At 38.7% G+C, this 20,980-nt stretch overlaps 1 non-coding gene and 1 pseudogene across 1 annotated transcript; one reads left to right on the plus strand and one right to left on the minus strand.

Moving 5' to 3' along the window:
- Positions 1-5,855: 5,855 nt before the first annotated feature.
- LOC115868398 lies at positions 5,856-6,019 on the minus strand. Its single transcript, XR_004045571.1, has one exon. It is a non-coding gene; the product is annotated as a U1 spliceosomal RNA (small nuclear RNA).
- Positions 6,020-19,926: 13,907 nt separating this feature from the next.
- Positions 19,927-20,080, plus strand: LOC115868403 (annotated as a pseudogene).
- Positions 20,081-20,980: the final 900 nt, after the last annotated feature.

Here is a 20,980-nt window from a genome sequence, read left to right on the forward strand (position 1 = left end):
TTTTTCCAAAGACATACATTTTGTTAAGAAATAGAATAGTCTCTACTAGTCTTAAAATTCTTAGTTGGAGATATTTTACCAACATGTAAAAGGTAACTTATATATAACTTAAAAACAAAATCAACACAATAGAAGCAACTGGAACTCTCATTTAACCTTAGCAGTCCAATGCCCACCCAATAGTTCCATGTGGGCTCCTAACAGAAAGCACAGGTCATGAAAGATGCTTGTGTGGGGTCAAAAACATACTGAGTATTCAAAAACGTTTTGTTATTATGTCACACTACTTTGCTTCCCTAGAGTTTTTGGGAAAATGGGAGCAAGAGGGAGTATGAGTATTTTCTCTTCCCCAAAATCTACAGTAAGATTAAGATTAAACTGTCAATGACCTCAATGAATTTATCTTTATTCAGTGTCCTGTGGTAAAAGATACTATCTTTTCTAATTTTCCAGAGGACAAACAACATCATAGTCTGCTATCTCTGATAACTGTCTAATGCAATTGTCTAATACAAATGTCTTTCAGAATCATGGTCAAGAACGGAGGATTATCATAGCCATTCACAAAAAAAATAAAAGAAAGGAACAAGGAAATGAAACAAATGGAAACACACAGCCGTCAAGTCTACTCCAATTCATAGTGGCCCTATTCAAACGGGTAGAGCTCCACCTTAGGGCTTCTGAGATTCTAAATCTTTACATAAGTAGACAACTTCATCTTTGTCCTGGGGAACAATTGATGAGTTACAACCACTGACCTTGTGGCTAGCTGCTCAATTGGTAACTCATTATATCACCAGGGCTCCTTCAGAGCCACTAGAAAACAAAAATAATGATTCCAATGACTACTTTTGAAATCATTTATTAAGCTCTAATTGTATAAATTACTAATGGGTTACATGTTGGACTAATAAAACCAAGATTAGCAGTTCAAAACCACCAGCCACTCGTAGGGAGAAATGTGAAGTCTTCTACTTCCATGAAGATGTGGATGCTCTGAAACCCACAGGCGCAGTTCCTCCTGCCTGTCCTACAGGGTTACCGTGAGTCAGAACCCACTTGGTGGCAGTGAGTTTGGTTTTGATAGTCTGCATACATTTACTCTTAGTCACCCTTGCATCATATTTCCTTCTCTGTACACTCATCTACTAATTTTTCAATCATATTCACATTTTCATCATCTTCTCAAGCTTTAACGTGCATCAGATTTCTGATCCCGATCTCATAGAGTTTCTCTTTCAATAGATCTGGGAGTGAACTGAAGAATTTGCATTTTTAACAATTGAAGCAGCTGATTAGGATTCCTCTCTGTAACAACCATTGTACTAGAAAATGCATGAATCATGAGCTAAAATAAAAACACTAACAACTAAAGGTGCTATATGTATTCCATAAATGTCTACACAATATGTATTAAATGAATTTCCCCTTTTTAATTATAGGAAAATTGACTAGAGTTGGTTATAATGGGAAAATATTATTTTGTCTATTATTTTGAAATTTGGTGAAAAGAAAATAGATTTACATATACTTGTGTAATTACAGGAGACCTAGTGGCATAGTGGGTTATGAGTTGGGTTGTTAAGTGAAAAGTCAAGAGTTCAAAACCATCTACCACTCCACGGAAGTAATATAAGGCTGGCTACTCCCATAGAGAGAGTCTCAAAAGGCCAACGGGGCAATTCTACGTATCTTACAGGGTTGGTTGCTATGAGTTGCAATAGCCTGATGGCAGTGAGTTGAGTTTTATGTAATTAAATGTAAATTACAATAAACCAGTCACTGCCATCAAGCCAATACTGACTCATGGCAGCCATATAGGGCAGGGTAGAACTGCCCCTGTGGGTTTCCAAGGCTGTCACTCTTTACGGGAGTAGAAAGCCCTGTTTCTCCCTCAGAGCAGCTGGTGGTTTCAAACTGCTGAGCTTTTGGATCACAGCGTACAGCTACTGCACCACTAGATCTCCATGCACTTTGGTAGTTAGTAGTAAAATTTCTTTTAAACTATACTTTTACGCTCCTCGTAAAGGAAAAAGTGTCACTCTTCCACACATGATTACATTCTTTCCTTTCTCAAATACTTTTAAATAAAAATGATGAGAAGAAAATCACAATCATTCAGAATAATGATACTAGGAAAATAGAAATTAACATACGAGAAACTCAAAAAATGTTTGGAAGACCAAGAGCAGACGAAGATACACCCCTTATATGCACTTCATAAGAAAAGAACAACCTCAAAAGAGGAGCCCTCACATCAGTTGGGGTCACTCCTTCAAGAAGGTGGAAAAGAGAGAAGACCATGCCCTTCCTGCTGTACAACATGGAGACCAGGCTACAACACACCAACAAGCCCTCCGCAGGAGGGAGAGGAGAACCTGACTGGAAAGTCAAGTTAAGACCAGGGGAGGGAAGCCTCTACATTTCAGAGGAGGCACTGAACTTTCTGTTGGTGGGGATGGTGGGTAAATGGGGAGGAACAACCTCACACCTGGAATGGATGCTAAACAATAATTATAAGGAAACTAAGGAAACTAAGGAGCGAATAAACCCAGTTCTATGTTCCTGGGTAGGTACTTGGAATAAGTTTCTTCCCAACCTCAGTGAACCACGCCATGGTCTAAGCACCACAATGACTTTAGATGCTGGCTTTACTGAAAACACGGCATTCTCCAAAAGGCTACATCAGACGACTTGCCGTGGAAAGCAGGCTGAATGAAATGGGCCCTACTTTCAAAATCACCTGGAGCCCTTAGGACTGAAATTCCCTAATGAGAGAGGAAGCAAAAGATGTCCACCCAACAGTGTGGAAATGATGGTCATTGGACCTTAGGTGGACCCCTGGCTTATTGGGTATCCAATGAAAGGGAATCCAGAATCATCATATATTTAGTATCTCAATGCTCGCCTTGCATTAATATGACAGGTTTTAACAACACCCCCATCCAGGGGGAAGAGCAACAGGAATGAGAGGGGGAAGGGAGACAGTGGTCAGTGTGAGATTTGAAAATAATTAACAATCTACAATCTGTCAAGGGGACACGAGGGTTGGAAGTAGGAGGGAGGGAAGGCGAGAAAAAAGGAGCTGATCCCAAGGGCTCAATGGAAAGTAAATGTCTAGAAAGAATGATGGAATATGTGTACGGATATGTCAGATACAAGTGAAGTATGGATTGTAACAAGAGTTGTAAGAGCCCCCAATGCAATGATTAAAAAACAAAATTTTAAAAATATAATAGGTAAAGCCCCGTGCTTTAAGAAATGATACAGAAAATCTCCCCGAGCACAAACCCCCATGCTCAGTGTGAACAGAGCTCAATCAATGATGAACTCAATCTGCATAAAGCAACAGCTCACGGGTTGCAGCTTGCATTTGGACTACACTTGCATAAATTCCTTGTCTCAACAGTATCTTGAATCATATGCCATTGGATAAATTACTGTTATCAATGTAATCACTTTATACTTCAGGGGGATGATTGACAATGGTTCTTTGTTTGGGTTTTGTTTGTTTTTTTGGTGGGGGGTGGTGTTTTTGTTTTGTTGGTGCTGTTCTTGTTGGTTTTTGTTTTTTTCATAAGATGACTACTGAAGTAAACTGGAGTTATGCATAACCCATGGGCAAGAAGATGGATTCTGGGCTCCTGCTGAATTCTAGCCCCAATCCAAAAACAATTAGCCCTGCTTAATACTCCCCTTCATAAAGAGTTCACTGAAGATGAGGGTGCTACAGCCAAGTGTGGTGAAGAAAGCAGAGGCAAGGATGGCAAGACTTTGTCTCCTGTTCTGGGCACATGTTGTCCTGAGACGCAGTCCCTGAAGCAGAGCACCATGCTGGGTGACGTAGAAGACAGTGACCAAGAAGACCCCTGCTGAGCCGGACGGACACGTCACTGCAACAATGGGTTTTAAGATAGCAGCACGTGTGCGGCTGGCGCGGGACCAGGCAGTGTTCTGTTCCGTGGTACAAGGGTCGCCATGAGTTGACACTGACTTGAAAATACCTACCAAAGCAACAACAACACAACCTCATACAGCGTAGTACTTTTTTTCATGATTTACTCTTTTCCAAACAAGCAATCGTCTAAACGAAACGTCCATTAGGTCCACATGGAAGAAGCACACCAACATCCAAGATCCAAGGGCTGTAAATTAGGTCATCCAAACCTGCAGGAGGAACAGTATCAGAGTTTCAATTGTGAGATTCTGACGTGCACATGGCTATGGAGGACAGTGGAAGCCCAACACATACATTTGCAGGATCTACACAGAGAATACATTTCCAGTGATTGCCTTCCAATCATAATGGAGGAATAGCCTGGTTATCAGACAGAGTATTGGAAAGAGAGCCACAGTAGATTAAAATGATAGCTCTGACTTGAATGGTGAAACTACTGTCACTTAATCTCCCCTCTGACACACTTTGCACTTAATTTGGATTTTAATATTTTCTGGTTTTGTTTTTGTTTTTCACACTAAGGTTATCTCTGTTGTATTATGTCATTGTGAGTACCTTTCTTAAATCTTCGTTATGTGTTTTTCTATGGTGTTTTTTGGAATATGAAACCCAGGAGAGATTACCCTAAAGAGACCACAACTAGAATAAGGGCTCCAGGAGGGGATGTTGATGGAAGTCGGGGGTGAGGGTTAGAGGGAGCTGATATCTAGGAGGTCAAGAAGGAAGAAATTGTTTTGAAATTTATTTTGGTAGTGATTGTACAGTACTGCTTGGTGTGATTGAACTATGGAGTGGTATGATGTCTGGATTAGTTCCTAATAAAATAGCTTGAAAAAATTTATAGTCAAAATCACATGTAAAGAAAATATGAAATTTTATAGAGACACAGAAGCAAGGCAAAATCTAAGCATACACCTCTAAAAGCACATGTAGATAACAAAGGAGAATAAACTCTACCATCAATAACTTTGGAGATATTAGAGATGTTCCTTCAATTAAATTCTAAAATAAGATGCCTTTGAAAAGGAATCAAAATCAATATCTTAGTTATGGGAAATTGAAATATAAAATCTAAGGAATAAAAAGTTTGAGAGATGAATAATAATTCTAAGAATAGTACTAATGAGGATAAATTGACCAAAAAATCAAAATAAAATTTTGGAAACTGAAGGTCTCATCCAAAAACTAGGCATTCCAAAGATAGGAAACAGGAAAATAATACATTTAAAAGTAAAAGAGTATATGCCAAACTTTCCAGAACACTACTTAGTTCATCAGTGGACAATATTATATTTGACTTAGCCAAAATGATGAAATAATTATATCATGCTTCCTGTAACAAAATGCAAACAGCAATTAAAATGTCAAGAAATAGTCACATAAGCTTACTACTTGGAACTCCAGAGGCTTAAAGCCTGTGAGCAGCATTGAATCGGTTTGACTCTGAACAAAGAAAGTAGAAGTAGGTGGACATTTTCTACTAGAAATCATTCACACTATGACAGGTTTTTGTATACACATGTGCTAAAGGAAAGACTGCTTTTTTAATTATGAAAATTAATATACCCATTAAACATTTAGCTAATATTTGAGTATGATGACTGATAATAAATCATTCACACCAGAGTGTCTCTCATTTCAATACTCCTTCTTATATAATCAATGGCTGCTTTTCTCTTCAGCTCTCACATCCCGTCCCCACTTGCAGGAAACCGGAGGGAATTCTGGGACAATTTGAAACACAGACTCTGCAGAGCTAGGTCCCGAGGCCCAGAGGAGACGTTAGAAAGCAAGTAATCGTCAGTGGTGGTCCAGCAGAAGAGAAGTGCCTTGGTTCATTCTTAAAGAATTAAACTGTACAGAATTCATTGTTGTTGCTGTTTATTTATTTTTTTATCAGGGGAGAGTATGAACGCAACCCCCCACTACCACAAATGATGCAGTCAAGTTTCCCATATTTGGGGAAATCGCAGGGGTCAGCACATCTGGAGTGCAATGGATAAGCCTTGCCCAGGGAAAACCACCTTCGTGATCATGGTATCTCCCCTGCCAGGTAAGTATTGTTGTTGTTTTTTATTAAAAAATTATTTTATTCAACAATTAAAAAACCCAATCTTCACGTTTTCATATAAGAATACCGTATATACTCGAGTATAAGCCAACCTGAATATCAGCCGGGGCACCTAATTTTACCACAAAAACTGCTGAAAAACTCGGCACGTACATGAGTATATACAGTATTTAGGAACTACCACATAATTTTGTTCAGTAGATAAGATTGTGCATAGTAACTATGGAAGAGTACAATTGTGAAGTCAGAAATCAGATGAACACAAGTTTGAATCCTGTTTTGCCACCTATTCTTTAGGGTCTTTGTGAGCTGGCTCAACTTGACAGTGAGTTTGGTGGTGTATGTGTAAGGGGATTGATGAGATCTTCAAAAGCAAATTCATTACCCCAAGGTCAAGTCTGTCATCGAGTCAATGTTATGAGTCAATTCTGATTCATAATAACTCTAATAATAGGGTAGAACTGCCCCTTTGGATTTCTGAGATTTTACATCGTTAAGGGAGCTTATCTTTCTCCCTCAGAGACACTGGAGGGTTCAAACCACTGACCTGGCTGTTAACATTTCAGTGCTCAGCCCACTATCCCTTCAGGGCTTGTGAGAGACCTCGCAAATACTTTTTAACATTGAGATCTTACTTATAAAATGAAGATAATAACAGTGGCCACCTCATGTATTCTATGAGATATGTTTATGAAACACTTCTTTGTATGGCTCTACGTGTTCAGTAGCAAGTAAATGTTGTATCAAAGGTAGCAATAAAAACAATAACACATGAGATATGTATATGAAGCACTTATGTATTGGGCTTTACATGTTAACTAGCAAGAACACAATAAATCAAAGAAATAGCAACAAAACCATAATAATACTTGCTATTAAGAAATAAAGTAGGCCAGGAGCCTGGTGCTGTAGGGGTTATGCGTTGGACTGCATCTGCAGGTCAAAACCACCAGCAGCTCTGAGGTGTAAACACTGGGCTTTCTACTCCTGCAAGCAGTTACAGTCTCAGAAGCCCACAGCAGGTCGCTTTGACTCAGCATTGGCTCAATGGCATTAAGTTTGGTTTTTTGAAGTACAAATATATCTGAAATGGTCTTCTAATGTAATTTTAATTCTCATTACGGTTTCTACTTCCCTACAAATATTTTGCTCTATACATAAGTGACTGATTTGGTTCTCACTTCGTTATTTTACCACGGTCCATTCTCTCCTGTAGTAGAAACACTAGACGGGAGAGCAGAGCGAGAGTATGGCCAGATCGTTTTCAACAATAGATGCAATAACATTAGCACCTACAAGTCTCATTGATCAAGAGTTTATGGGTTATCACATTGCTCAATTTGAACAAACAACTACATAGAAAGACTGGTGTTTGAGATTATTGGCAAGTAGGAAATATTATTATTTAAGGAAAGTTAAAAGTCCCTTGGGTTATGTCTGCATTCTTGCTTATCAAGTCTAGCTTAAGCAGGACTTAACTATCATAGGACTTAACTACCAGATCACTAAGAGACATATTGTGAATAAAAGGTCAGATGCTGGGTAATAAGATGGCTTTAGCCTGCCGTAGATACTTTCAGGTTTTAGTTTCACTGTGTACTAGACAGGGTTATAGTTGTTGAATTCTATCCAGTTGAGACTCATAGCAACACTGCGTATGCACAAGAGAAGAAAATACTTCCAGGTCTTGCTTCATCATCACAATTGTGGTTATATTTGAGCCCATTGATGCAGCCACCATGTCAATCCATCTCCTCTTTTTTTTTTTGCCAACTTTCTACTTCATTTGCCAAACTTGCTGTCCTTTTCTAGGGACTGGACCCTCCTGACAACAGGTTAAAAGCACATGATAGGATGAAGTCTATCCATCCTTTCTGGAGCATTTTGGCCGCTCCATTCTGGAGCATGTTGGAAGTAGATGTGTTTGTTCTTCTAGCAGTCCCTGGGACTTTAAATACTCTTCAACAACACCACAGTTCCAATGTGTCCATTCTTCTGGTGACTGAGGGTAGGTATTTTATATGACTAGATTGAAACTCTAGAACTGTATTATTTCAGACTGGGTAAGCAAATCCTGCAGGCACTGACCTTGGGTAAAACTCACCCATTTCCACCGTTGTTAAGTTGGATGTTGAAGATGGAGTTGGTACTTATAAGTATATAACTTGCTAATAGCCCAGATTTTGTTTTCAATATACACGAGATCATTACTGAAATAAAAAAATAAGTGACTTTCAAGACCCTGTGGATAAAAACATTGTTCCTTTTTAACTGACAGGTGAAAGGAAGCAAAAAGAGATGAAGTAGTCCCAAGGCCATGCAATGAACAACAGCAGCATACTTCAGCACGTTTGAACTTCAAGTCCCTGTCAACATTCACTTTCTGTCTATATCTAGAGTCACTTTTCCTTGTTTTGGCTTCAATATTAAGTTAATTTAACCTCTTCTGAAAATGAATTGCATGAAGATAGAAGAAATTGTGAATCCTCAGAGAATGTTCTTTCAAAAATAATTTAAGTGAAAAACAAGGGAAACTGCTATGCAAGCTTGAAATAAAATGGCACACAATTAATTAGTCATGTAATATAACCAAAGAGATGTCTAGCAGTGATAATATTGTAATAACCATCCTAGCCAATTTGTGAAACTTCAGAATTTACATCACAGCATTATAAATGAGATATAAGAATTACCTCTTTGAAGTGATTTGCATTGTATTAAAGGCAGGTAAATAATTTTGATTTCTAATGTCTTACAAACTCATAGGGATTACAGAATGATTTTTAAAATAATAATTTAACTAGACATGAAAGTGAACATTTTTCTTGAGATGAATAATGTTTACTTGTTTTAAACTGTCTTACGTTTAGAACACTGATCAAGCGGCAAGCTTACTTATATTCAGATACAATGAAATCTCTGCTTAAATGCACTGTAATTAGAGGCAAGACTAGATCTCCAAAATTCAGACATCTACTTTTTAAGAGGTATATTAGGGCCTTTTTATAATGATATAATTGATTCCATTTAACTAAATTATATCTGTAGGATTCTGCCGGAAGCACAACTTTCCAACCCCCATCCACACGTATGCACGAAGATATCGACAGTAATGACCTTTTTCGGTACAACTAATCTCACATTTTCTTCTTATGCCCTTTTTCTTAAAGAAATAGTTGAGAAGAAGAGACAGAAAGAAGGCATTTGAAGGTCACCTAAGAAAAAGTGGTGCTAAACTGCCCAGTTCCTGGAGAAAGAACCCAAGCGTGTTAAGGTAGAGGGACTGCATAAATGAGGATGGGTCTTGACAAGGGGGATCGACCCGGTGGCTGCAACAACATAAGACTACTTGTGAAGATGGCGCAGGACCTGGTGGTGTTTCGTTCTGTTGTACGTAAGGTTACTAGAAGTTGGAACAGACTCAATGACACCTAACAGCAACACTCGCACATCTGCCTAAAAGCTACTTCAAAGATGCTCAGTAACAGTTGTTCAGTCTCAGGTGGATAAGTGATACCAGAAAACAGGGATATACCAAGACCAGAATGTCAGGTGTTCTGTGATACCCTATCTTCCTTAGTCACTGGGGAAAATCCATGACCATGATGGAGACACCACAGACCGTCAACCAGCTAGTGATGCTAGAAATTTCTGTACAAGAATGAAAATTCACATATCGGCCTTTCACAGAACAATGCCTAATACTTCTGCTATGGGTACAAAGATCAAATCATGGTCAGATCCCCCAACACCACAAAGCTTCTAAAATAGAGAATTCAAGAACAAGCTTGAATATAATCTTAAAGATAGCATGAAGCAATCGCTGTGTAGTTTACACTGTACTTCTCTGTTGCCATGCTTCACATACACACACTTACATGTCACTTCCTTCCCACAAAACACAGCCACACACATATACATAATCCTCTTCGAGTTTCTCTCCTTACATCTTATTCTCCAAGGGAACAAAAAAAGAGCTGTAACGGAAGGTAAGCGAGAGAAAGCTATGGCATGGTGTAGTAAAGTTGGCCCATGTCATCTTTAGTCTCTCTATTGCAATGCCCAGCCACATATTGCTGCGGTTCGGTGTCATCAAATCTGCTCTGTGGATAGCAGGACAAACTGGGATCGTGTCTTATGGCTTTCCCATGGCTGCCTACAAACTCAATTTGGGGACTCAAGGGTCTTAAGCAGCTGCTTTTAAAAGCAGCTCACAAGGTCTTTCTTTCCAGTCCATATTCATCGAGAAGCCTTTCTAGAACCTGTTCAGCAAGCAGAGCAATCATTCCCCTAAAAGCTGGATCCTGGTAAAGAAGACAAGCATTTTAACACCAAGCCAGCAATACCTCTTCTAACCACAGAAGCATGAGCAAATTTCTACTTTTATACTGCGAGTGGATACATGTTGACTTTCCAAAATCGTTGTTGTTATTGTTGTTGTTGTTAGGTGCCACAGAGTCCACTTCTACCCATAGTGACCCTATGCACAAGAGAATGGAACACTGCATGGTCCTGGGCCATCCTCACAATTGTTCCGATGCCTGAGCCATTGTCGCAGCCATCCCACCAATCCATCTCATTGAGAGCCTTACTCTTAATGCTGGCTTTCCACTTTACCAAACACGATGTCCTCCAGGAACTGATCTTTCCTGACAATATGTCTGTGTTAGTCTGGATAGACTAGAGAGACAAATTCATAGACACTCATATGAATACAGGAAAGAACTTTATATAAAGAGTAATTTATGTTAAGAAAATAGCCCAGCCCAGTCCAGATCAAGTCCATAAATACAATATTAGCCCATATGTCCAATCTTAGTCCATAAATTCCTCTTTAGACTCACACAGCCATGCAATAATGCCAAATGCAGGAAGATCACAGGCCAGTGGGTCAAAAGTCTTGTGAATCCAGTGGCAGTAGAAGCATATCAGCGCTGACAGCGGTCTCCACGGGGCTCCTACAGCTCCCAGGGCTCTGGCTGCATCAAAGCAGCTCCATGTGGCTTGTCATCAGGAATGTCTCGCAGGGAGTGAGCGTGTGTCCTGCCTCCAGCGAGCTACTCATCTCCTCAGCACCTCCAAATGAGGTCATCATTGTGACCTGATTGACAGGATAAACTGCACCCCTTCACTCTTACGTCTCAAAATGACAACAGATTATGAAACACGATGTCCAAAATATGTAAGGCGAAGTCTTGCCATCCTTGCCTCTAAGAAACACTTGGACCTTATTTCTTCCACAGCAGATTGGCTTGTCCTTTTAGCAAGCCATTGTACTTCCAATAGACCTCAGAACCACAATTCAAATGCATGGATTCTTTACTGTTTTCCTTTTTCATTGTTCAACTTTCACACGCATATGATGCAATGGAGAATACCATGGCTTGGGTCAGACACACCTTAGTCCTCAGAGTAATATTCTTGCTCTTCAGTGTTCTAAAGAGATCTTTTGCATCAGATTTACCTACTGCAACACATCATTTGATTTCTTGACTGCTGCTCTCATTGAGCATTGATTATGGATTCAAGTAAGACAAAAATCCTTGCCAACTTCATCCTTTTCTCCATTTATCATGATGTTAACTATTGGTCTAATTGTGAGGGTTTTGCTCTTCCTTATTTTGAGTCATAATCCATACTGAAGGCTAAAATCCTTGATCTTCATCAGCAAATGCTTCAATTCTTCCTCATCTTCAGCAAGCAAGATTGTGTCAGCTGCATACTTCAGGTTGTTAATAAGCCTTCCTCCAATCTTGATAGCATATTCTTTTCCTATAATCCAGCTTGTTTGATGATTTGCTCAGTGTACAGATTGAACAAGTGTGCTGAGAGGATACAACCCTGAAGCACACGGTTCCTGACTTTCAATCAGGAGTATTCCCTTGTTCTGTTCACACAACTGCCTCCTGATCCACGTACAAGTTCCAACTGAGAACAATGAAGTGTGCTAGAATCCTCATTCTTTCCCAGTAATCCTATTATTATGGTCCACACAGTTAAATGCCCTTTCATAGTCAATGAAACACAAATAAACATAATTCTGGTATTCTCTGCTTTCAGCCAAGATCCATCTGACACCCGCAATGATATCCCTTGTTTCATATCCTCTTCAGAATCCAGCCTGAACTTCTTTCTGCCAGTTCCCTGTCAACCTCCTGCTGCAACCTTTGTTGGAAGACCGTCAGCAAAATTTTACATGCCTGTGATATCAATGATATCATTCTGTAGTTTGAGCCTTCCTTGGGTAACCTTCCATTGGAATGGGCACAAATGTGGATCTTTTCCAGTCAGGTGGTCCAGCCAGTCAGGTGTCTTCCAAATTTCCTGAGTGAATGCTTCCAGTGCTTCAGAAGCTCTCTGAAACATTTCAATGGGTATTCCATCAATTCCTGGATCTTTGTTTTGGGCTAATGCTTTCAGTGCAGCTTGAACTTTTTCCTTCAGCACCATTAGTTCTTGCTCATATGCTACTGCCTCGAAAGGTCGAATGTCAACTATTTATTTTTGGTAAGTGACTGTGTATTCTTTCCATCTTCTCTCGCTGTTTCCTGCATCATTCAATATTTTGTACATAGAATCTTTCAAGATTGTGACTCAAAGCTCTAACTTTTCTTGCATTCTTTCAGTTTCAGATCTGCTGCACATGTTCTTCCCTTGTGATTTTCTAATTCTAGGTCCTCACACAGTTTGTTATAATATTTGGCTTTGTCGTTTAGAGCTTCCCTTTGAAATTTTCTTTTCATCTCCTTGACTTCATCCTTTCTTCCATTTGCTTTAGCTACTCTGTGATTAAGAGCAAATTTCAGGGTCTTTTGTGACATCCATATGGGTCTTTTTTAAAAATAACCTTTTCTTTCTTCATAAATGATGGCCTTAATGTCCTCCCGCAGCATATTCGGTCTTCTTCCGTTCCTGGTCAATGAAGCAAACCTGTTCTTGAGAAGTCCTCAAAATTCAGGTGGGAGACTCAAGGTCGTATTTGGGCCCTTGAGGACTTGTTTTCATTTTCTTCAGCTTTATTCTGAACTTACAGATGAGCAATTGATTATCTGTTCCACAGTTTGCCCCTGGTCTGGTTTTAGCTCCTGATATTGAGCTTGTGCTACATGTCTACCCACAGATGTAGTCAATTTTATTTCTGTGTATTCCACCTGGTGAAGTTCATGTGTATACAGTAGTTGCCTTCTGTGTTTTTGATACACAAGTATGTGCTGTGAGGAAGTGGTTGGTTTTGTAAAATTATTTCATTTGTTCTCCAGTTAATTTCTATCATCAAGTCCATATTTTCCAACCACCGTTCCTTCTTCTTTTTTCCCCAGATTCTATATTCCAATCACCAATAGCTAGCAATGCATCTTATTGCATGTTTACTCAATTTCTGGCTGATGTCATTGAGATAATCCTTCAATAGCATTTGTGATGCATAAAGTTGAGTGATAGTTGTATTGATTGGACTTTGTTAATGCCAATAGATATAACCCTATCACAAATAGCTTTGTACTTCATGATGGATTTAGAAAAATTCTTCCTGACATTGAATGCCATGCCATTCCATGAAATTCCCAGCATAGCCAACCATATCACCTTCTGATTCAAAATGGACAACACCACACCATTTCAGCTCACTAATGCTAGGATATTGATCTTCATGCTTTCTGTTTCATTTTCAGCCACTTCCAATTTTCTTAAATTCATTCCTCCCACATTCAAAGTTTCAATGATTAGAAGATTTTTGCAGCACTTTCTCTTTACCGAAAGTTGTACCACATCAACAAATGGAGATCCCAATGACTCCATTTCCACAGGCTTTACCTAAAATCACCCCCCCCCCCTCAAAGAAATCAGCTCCTCTTCAGTCACATTGAGAGTGCCGCAGACCTGAGGGAGCCATCCTCAGGCAATATTTTTGGCAATATTCTGCTTCCTTTGTTTAGGCCTTCAGTATTTGACAATGCTTCAAGATACGCATAAGGTTTCCGTCAACTTCTTCCCCCGAAGTGAGAAGAGTTCTTCATTGTCTGTTCTGCATCTGGCAGATCCACGGACACCTGTTCACTTTGGGTGAGCCTGCTGGCATTGGAAACACTAGTGAAGTAGCCTCCAGCACCACAGCAACACACAAACCACCAAAGAATAGCAAACTGACAGACACGCGGTGGCAAAAACCTATGGGTGATGTAATTCCTATTGCTATGGGCCTATCCGAGCCAAAGATCCCTTAGTTTACTCTTGAAATGAATAACACTCGTGCTTGTACTTTATAGAACACTAGCATTTATATGAAGCTGAATTCCCCAGATATTTCATTTTAAACCTGGGACTTGTAGCAAATGCAGAGAAGTTTCTTTTTTGGGGGGTGGGGGTGGGGGTGGGAAGTGAGTGCTTCAACTTTAAGTAGTGTGGACTCCTTCACTCCAGAAGTATCTTCTAGTGTAACAGGCTGACATATTAACTTTTCCTGAAAAGTGTTTTCAGTGTATCTGATTCTTAAGATACTAGTTCAAGTGGAGAGCACACAGGATACAACCCTGAGTCCAAATTCAGAAACTAGGCGATTGCAGTGCCTCGGAGATATACTTGTTTGTGCGTAACCTTTAAACGGTGAAGGAGGGAGGACAGGAGGACCAATTGTTGTAAGAAGAAAAGATTTATTATTTTATTAGTTTAGGTCTAGCTATATTTTTAAAAAATTGTCCAAATAGCATTACTCTTGTGATTTCAGAGAGACTAAATAATATATTAGAAACATTTGAGAAATTAAAAAGACTCAACTATATAATAATTCTTTGAAAATTCAATCTAATGTCTCTAGAGTGCTTACTGTTGGATTACTCAGACAGTTTTAATCAGTACATTTAATATATGTTGTTTATTAGCACATATTTCTTAAGGACTATCCACACATCACAATTCAAACATACAAACTCAGCATTTACAGTCTTTCAGATTCACTATAATTAATTTTCTTTACAACCTTTCCCCATACACTCTTATCTCCTCTGACATTGTTCACTCTGATTAATGTAAATTAGGCAGAGATGTGAAATTAGAAAGAGATAGGTAACAATCTGCACTATTTTGACTAATTTATTAACATTTTACATTTACATACTATGAGTTACAAAAGGGTAAATTATAAATGTACACATCTCTCCCCTCACAATACATTAGATAATAAGCTTTTCAAAGACAGGTATGATATTTTTTAATGATAAGATAGAAACTAGTACCGAGTTCAACAACTGTAAGAAAACAATGCTGATTTTATTGAGCAGAGTTAAGGAAGGTAAGAGGTAATTCATCAACACCTGTAAGTGTATGTGGTGAAATTTGGACACGTGAACAAAATTGGTCTGTAGTAATGATTAACCCACATTAATTATAACATGGAAGAGTTTTTATCTCCCATATGTGAATTAAAATCTTAAATGTACTTCAAATGACAATATATAGAACACCAGTATGATTAAAGAGAAGAATCAAAATGGAGAAGGGTATGAATGTGGTCAAAATAAATTAAATTACATAAAACAAATTGTAGGTACCCTGGTCGTGTAGTAATCATGTTCTGAGCAGCGAGATACAAGGTCTAATGTTCAAAACCACCAGATGCTCCATGGGAGAAAGATGAGGCTTTCTACTCTGGTAAACCTAGTCTCAGAAACTCACCAGGGCCATTCTACCCTACCCCATATGGTCGCTATGAGTCATCATTGACTCAATGGAAATGAATTTCTTTTTTGCTTTTGTTTTGTTTTGTTAATACACAACATGCTAATTTCTCATGGTTGAGGACTCCACAAAAAAATGTCACCATCCTCCAAAATTTGTCTCAATGTTCTTACATAGCAGCGAGCAGAAACATGGCTCAAATTTGGGTAACGGACTTTGCAAAAACAAATTTCAACCAGCAGAGAAACAAATAAGCATTCAAATGCAAATTAAGGAAACTGTATTTGTTGAGTTAGGTATTTGAAGAAAATAAGTACCTGTGAAGGAGGAAGGACAGGAGGACCAATTGTTGTAAGAAGAAAAGACTTATTATTTTATTAGTTTAGGTCCAGCTATATTTTAATAAATTGTCCAAATAGCATTACTCTTGCAATTTTTTGTGAACCTTTGAAGAATGACTAGTAAAGTATTATTCAATGAGCAGCCAGACGATGAGACTGTGATAATTTAAATGAAAATCAGAATAAGACATATAATGACTCAAGTGGATGAGTTCACATATAACAACCCAACAAAGAGGACCAATATCACAATGATTTCTATAGGGATGGGGCATAGGCTTTTGTCAAAAGTTTATAAAGGTGATAGAGAGGTAAATCAATTCTGTACCTCATTCACTTTATCATCTATATGAACATTTAATATAGGGTCTACTATGTTAACTACTAAACTTTGAAACAGAATATTTGTTTCTATGCTTTCCTCACTGTCAGTTTATCCTGCTGTGGTGGGACTCATATTGCTGTATTGATGGTGCTGGTGTTTCATTTACAAGTAGGATCACTCCATTTGCACAAAACTTCCAGACTAAGAACAGGAGAAAAAGAAGAGATGATCCATGTCTGAGTGATCAACCACTAAAATTCTTAGAAATAACAACGGGATGTTGCCTGATCCCTGGGCCTTCAGATTGAAAAACACTCAACAGATGGCTGGAGAACAGTGGCCCATTTAACATAACAATGGTACTTTCTTTTCTGATCAGGCACAATGTGTCACGTAAAAATTGTGAAACTAAGAAAATTAAAAGTCATCAAAAGTGAAATGGAATTCATAAAAATCAATATGCCAGGCACTGATGAGTTGAAATGGATTGGTATTGGTCATTTTGAATCAGATAATCCTATGGCTTATTATTCTAGGAGTGGCAATCTCAAGAGAAATGGAATCTAATTGATAATCAAAAAAATATTTGAAGATCTATCTTGAAGTACAATGAGATTTGTGATGGAATAAAATCTATATTCCTACAAGAAATACCAATTAATAAAACTATTATCCAAATTTACAAAACAAACACTAAAACTAGTAATGAAGAAATTTAAGGATTCTACCAACTTCTTCACCATGAAATTAACAAAGCAAATTATCAAGATGCATTGATTGGAATGTGGATTGGGGATGGAATGTGAAAGTTGGAAACAACGAAGGAAAGTTAAAAACAAAGTTAGAAATAAAGAAGGATTCGTAGTTGGAAATAAGGTATTGGTGAAAGAAATTATACTGGAGATCACATGATAGAATTATTCAAGGCCAATAACTTTTTCATTGAAAATTCATTTTTTCAATAACATAAAAAAATCTACAGCTATACATGTAGACTTACAAGATGGAGCACACAGGAATCAAAAAGACTACAGCTGTTGAAAGAGACATGGAGAAATTCAATATGCAGTCAAAACAAGGCCAGAGGCCAACTGTGAATCAGACCAGCCACTGCTCATATGCAAATTCAGGCTGAAACTGAAGAAAACTAAACTAGATTCCTCAGAACCAAAATATGACCTTGAGTAGTCCCCACCAAAATTTACAGAACATCTCAATAACATAGTTAACACACTGCACACTTCTGACATAAGGCATGATGAGTGGTAAGAAGGCATCAAGTATTTTATACACAAAGGAACCAGGAAGTCACTAAAAAGACAAGAAAAATGAAAAAGCCAAAGTGGATATCAAAGGAGACTCTGAAATTTGCATTTGAATGTAAAGTAGCTAAAGTAATAGAATAAATAATGAAGTTAAAATGCTAATGAAAAATTTCAAAGGACAGCTTAAGAAGAGAAAGTTAAACAATATAATGAAACTGAAGAGTAAAATTCAAGCCTTGAATTGCAATATTCAAGGATTCTATGAGCAAATATTGCATGATACCAAAAAATACCAAAAGAGGATCAAAGGAATACACAAAGTCATGATATTAAAAAGAATAGGTTGAAATGGAATCATTTCAAGAGATATTATATGATCAAGAAGAAAGAAGAAGGAAGAAGTCCAATCTGTGCTGGAGGTATTATTGAAATGCAAAGCTGCAGAAATGGAGAGAATAGCCAATTGAATGTTTCAAAAAAACTGATGCAGCATTAGCAACAAACACTTGTCTATGCAAAAAAATAAAAAGGAAAACAGATACAGAGCCAAACAACTGGAAGAGACCCATGTTCATACCAATTCCAATGAGAGTTGACCAAACAGAATGTGGAAGTTATCGAACAATATTATTGATATCACATACAAGTAAAATGATGAGAAGATAATTCAAAAATAGTTGTAGCAATATATCCACAAGGAGTGCCAGAAATTCAAACTGGATTCAGAAAATGATGGAGAATGATGGATATCATTGCTGACGTCAGATGAATCTTAGATGAAATCAGCAAATACAAGAAAGATGTTTACTTGTGCTTTATCAACAATGCAAATGTATTCAACTTTGTAGAACATAGCAAAGATAACATTTTGGAGAATGATAATTCCTGAACAAGGACCATGTGGCAGAGCATACAGGGGCAACGTTATTCAAACTTCTTGAACATAGCTAAGTACCTTGGGGAGATAAGTGCTGACCATTGGGAATCAGGATCATAGTTTCAGGATGCACCAAAGTAATTTGGCATAAAATAGTCCACAGTGTTTACATCCTTCTTTGATGAGCAGTGATTGTGGTATTAAAAGCTCCTAAACAATCATCTAAAATACAACTAAGTATCTCTCTCGGTTCATAGGAAAGAGGAGTGGTGAAAACCAAAGGCGTGGAAATAGTCAAATGAACCGATGGACCACACAAACATTAATTTGCACAACCCTGAGACCTAGATGGGGTCCCGCTATCACCACCAAGTGCTCTTAGAAAGTCCATATTCGAAATTCCTGAAGAGAGTGGGAGGGAAGTGTGGAACAAAACTCAATATCAAGCTTCCTGGTTAAAGGCAGATGCTGGGACACCCAAGCCTTAGGCACCCATCAGGTTTGAAACCGATCTTACTCTCAGGGATCAATTTTCAGCCAAACAATTGGCAGATCTCTAAGGGAATAATAACATTTGTGAGGTAAGCTTATTTAAGAATAATCAACCATCTAAGATCAAAGGGGCAACATTAACACCAGAAGGATGTTCAGAGGTTTAAAGAAGGAAGAACGGACGCAGGAAACACAGGGAGTGGGATACGTAATGGAACACTGAGAGAATTTGAATTAATTCTAGGGAACAAGTGGGTCTGAATTGTTGAACCAAAAACAATCTTCTCTGTAAACCGCCACCCAATTCACTATAAAAAGTTAAAAATAAATTAAAGTGAAAAATAGTGTCTACCTATGGGGGCGGAACCACATAAATAGGGTGTATGGAATCCAAATAAGGGGATTGATTGGTCAGTATTCCATCACTCTAGTCTTCAAATTAACCATCCCAGAGGAACAAATGGGGATCTATCAACAGCCAAGCCAAACAATAGACAGGGGCAGAATGTGTCCTTTGGACCCAGGAGCTCTGTGCTGAGAACTTTCTCAATCCAGGAGCAGAGAGAGAACCCAACAGCTTGTTGACAAGGCGAAAAGCAGCAACAGAGAAATGACAGCCGCAAAACCAGACCTCCAGATGACGGACGGCTCAGTGGGCCTGCGGACCCCAGGAATGAGAGAGCTGAGTGCTTTTGAGAAGGAAATCAGATGGTGAAATGATCACTTATTACAGAACGAAAATAACTTGGCAATACTTGCCTGAGTAGGGAAGAGGCCAAGAGGCCAAGGGTCAGGGGGAGGAGTGTTTGCAGGCACTCCTGAGAAGAGGCTGTCCTGGCCCTAGAAATGTGTCCTAAGTTATTTCTGATGTTGAATTTTAACTTCTCAAGTTCCTAATGAACCCTGTAATAGTCAAACGATAAAATCACTTACCTGGCAGGGGAGATACCATGATCACAAAGGTGGTTTTCCCAGGGCGAGGCTTATCCATTGCACTCTGGAAATGCTGACCCCTGCGATTTCCCCAAATGTGGGAAACTTGACTGCATCATTTGTGGTAGTGGGGGTGCTCTCCCCTATGAAAAAAACAAAACAAAACAAAACAAAGGGAAAAAAGATGAAATCAGAAAAGGTGTGCATCAGGGTGGTGTCCTTCCACTATATATTTATCTAATCTGTATTCTGAGTAAAGAATCGCAGCAGCTAGACTGTCTCAAGAAGAGCATAGCTTCCTGGAGGAAGGATCACTGACAACCTTCTATTTGTAGGTAATAGCCCCTGGCTCGCTGAAAGCAAGGAACATTTGACATACTTGCTGTTGTTTACTTTCAGCGTAGATTATAATGCAAGCAATGTGAGAAAACAGACATGCTCACAAACAGACAAATAAACAACCCAATAAATTGAGAAAATATCAAAGTTGGTAAGCATTTTATGTTATTTGAATCCACATTCAGTATTCATGGAAGCAGGAGTCAAGAAATCAAATAACCTGTTGCACTGGGCAAACGTAGTGCACAAGAATTCTTTAAAGTATTAAGAACAAAGATGTCACTTTGAGGACTAAAGTGTGTCTGACTGAACCTTTGGTATTTTCAATTCCTCATATGTATGTGAAAACTGAACAACAGCAAAGGAAGCCGGCAGAAGAACTGATACATTTCAATTATAGTATTGTTGAAGAGTATAAACTGTCAGCATCCATACAAAGAGAGTATTCTTTGGAAGAGAGGATGGTGAGACTTCATCTAATGTACCCTGAGCAGGTTGTCAGGAGAGCCCATGTCCTGGAAAGGATCATCATTCCTGGTGAAGCAGAGCCAAAAAGAGGAAGAAGCACACCTTGCGGAGGTATGGCTGTGAAGAGAGCACAGGCCGGGCCGTGTTTCATTCTGCTGCATGTCGGGTCGTTGTGAGTCCCAGCCAGCTCGCCAGCACCAGCAACACACCTGTCTGTGCCTGATACACAGTTGAAAAGA

This window comes from Echinops telfairi, unplaced genomic scaffold (assembly GCF_000313985.2).
Source record: "Echinops telfairi isolate 266 unplaced genomic scaffold, ASM31398v2 ScPeMD7_9;HRSCAF=40, whole genome shotgun sequence".
NCBI classification, from domain to species: domain Eukaryota; kingdom Metazoa; phylum Chordata; class Mammalia; order Afrosoricida; family Tenrecidae; genus Echinops; species Echinops telfairi.